The sequence below is a fragment of the Eriocheir sinensis genome, chromosome 40, assembly GCF_024679095.1.
Source record: "Eriocheir sinensis breed Jianghai 21 chromosome 40, ASM2467909v1, whole genome shotgun sequence".
NCBI classification, from domain to species: domain Eukaryota; kingdom Metazoa; phylum Arthropoda; class Malacostraca; order Decapoda; family Varunidae; genus Eriocheir; species Eriocheir sinensis.
The window spans coordinates 14,353,698-14,356,168 of NC_066548.1; the positions used below are offsets into that span (position 1 = coordinate 14,353,698).

General features: G+C 46.1%; 1 long non-coding RNA gene across 1 annotated transcript in view; it reads right to left on the reverse strand.

Moving 5' to 3' along the window:
• Window positions 1–708: 708 nt before the first annotated feature.
• The window catches only part of LOC127009396 (uncharacterized), a 94,429-nt gene continuing 92,666 nt past the window's right edge, over window positions 709–2,471 (reverse strand). Inside the window, exon 3 of the long non-coding RNA XR_007761930.1 lies at window positions 709–865. This is a non-coding gene — a long non-coding RNA (uncharacterized LOC127009396). The remainder of the gene's footprint in view (window positions 866–2,471) is intronic.

The window sequence follows — 2,471 nt, forward strand, 5'->3', positions numbered from 1 at the left end:
TTCCTTTCCTCCTCCTCCTTCTCCCTCTCCTCCTCCTGTTCTATTTCCTCTACCTTGCTCAATATTCCTTCCTCAACCTCTCCCTCCCCGCTGTCTCCTCTCCTCCTATTACTTCCTCCCTCCTCACTTCTCATGGATTCTCTCACGTGCTGTCTTCCTCTCCCTCTCTGTTTCCTTTCTCTTCCTCCTCCAGCTTCCATTACCTGCTGAGTCTCATCTCTTGGGGGAAAGCACAGCATCAGCGGATCCTGAAGGTCGCTTCCGTCATGCCTACTTCCTGTTTCTGCTTTTGGTCGTGTTGTTGCTGGTGGTGCTAAGACCCTTGAATTGAGTTGGTGTCTATATGTGTGTGTGTGTGTGTGTGTGGGGGGGGGGGGGGGGGGGATAACTGTGCATAGGTGTGGGTGTGTGTGTGTGTGTGTGTGTGTGTGTGTGTGTGTGTGTGTGTGTCATCATAGTTTTTTTTTCAGGTGAGTATTTATTTTCAGACGAGGTGTGTATCCCCCCTATGCCTGTGGATAATTAATTAAGGTAATGATTCAAATATTTTTCCACATTAACCTTTTCATAACAAAAGTTTGAGGCTCTGCATGGCATGATAAAAAAAACCGCACATGCAAAATAACATCTCACTTAGGTAAGGAAAAAAAAACCACGAAACGAATTTTTTCAAACTATATCAGCATGTTAAAAAGAGGTTACAAAAGGCTGGTCTAATAAAAAATACTCCCGCCCAGGAAAGGCTCAACGTGTCACCCCAGCGAGGGCCGGCCGAAGGGAGCAGTGCCGCGACCCTGGAGGTGCACCTTTATGACACCACCGCCACGAGGAGGCTGAGGAGGCGCTGAGCTGAGGCAACGGCGACCTATGGATACAGGGCGGTAAAACTCTGAAGCTCATGACGTGACGAGTACACTTATAGCAAACTTCGGGCAGGAGCATGTAAACGTAGGGAAAACAGCAAGGAAAGAAGGGAACTAGAAAAGACAGATGTTCTCGTACAGTTGTCAAATGGCAACCACCTTAGCACCTGTTGTCTTCAATGGTGGTAGGAGTTATATAACGTCAGATACTGTATTATGGAGCTATGGTGCGCTAAGTTGTTTCAAACCCAACATTCTGTAGCCACTGGTACCGAGCTAACCGATGCATCTCTACATCTACAAGTTTCTCTCATATGCTATTCCATCGATCTGTGTGTGTCAGATACTTTCTTTGGTGGATGTGCGTACACCTAACCTAAATTTTTGACCACATACATATACACGAAGGAAAAGCCAGACTAAAAATCACTCACAACCTAAATATTTGGTCTTGTACAAATGGACTGAAAACTTTATCAGTTCTGTACACACAAATTCAAAGTTTTATGTAATGAAAACGTGAAAATTCGAAGGGTACACATGTCCATAAAAGCTTCATGAGAGCGAGACGGAAAGCTGGAAGGGGAGAGGAGAGGGAAGGAACGGTGGAGGAAGCGGAGGAGGAGGAGGAGGAGGAGAAGGAGGAAAGGAAATATGTGGAAAGAAGAACGAGGAAAGAAAAAAAAAAGAAAGAGGGGAAGGGATATGAGGAAGGTAGATGATTGAGGAGTAGCAGGAGGCAGAGGATATAGAAGAGGAAAAGAATGAGGAGGAGGAAGAACAGGAGGAGGGCGAGGAAGAGGAGAGGGACACTATTAGGGGCAGGAATTGTAACAGGAGGAGGAGGAGGAAGAGAGCAGGAGCAGGAGAAGGGAAGGAAAGTGGGGAAGATAGACGATAAATTAATTCAAACCCATCTCTCATAATTACAATGTTGGAAAAAAAACAATACTCACGAGCCAGCCGTTACAAAGGCAGATCTCCGCAGTGTACAGTTTACAGTCAATCTACTCAGTCACCTAAAAAGACCTAATCGAAAAGGTTCTGGTGCAAGTAAGCGGGGCCTTCACAAAGAGCTGTTTCATGTTGCTACGAGCCTTCTGCACCATGAACAGTAGACACACTCCCACGAGAACTTGGAAGATATAGATTTAAATGTTACTCAGGCGCTTACGTAGACCTATTTGGAAGGCCCTCGTGCAACTTAATCAGCCTTTCACATTGGAAAGTTTCATGAGCCAATATTGGTAGGAATTTCAAGTCTTCTGCACGATGAACAGTAAATACACTCCCGCCTACACCGCGACTCTGGAAGATATATTCGTAACGAGAACCTGAAACGCCTGGAAATATGTGCCCAAATTATAATCTATATTTCCACTTTATCCGCCAACCGATGAACATGTGGTACCTTCGTTGGGTCTGTAGGTTTATGAACATCGTATTTCGCTCTGAGCCTTGAATTCCTTCCCATACTCTACAAGAAACACAAACTGAAAACACGCCGGACACAGCACATCATCGCGCCACAACCCTTCCTTGCGTCCCCGCGAGTCACGGATCCGCCAGTCTACAAGCCCGCCGACGCCCCGAGTTCGTGACCAGAGA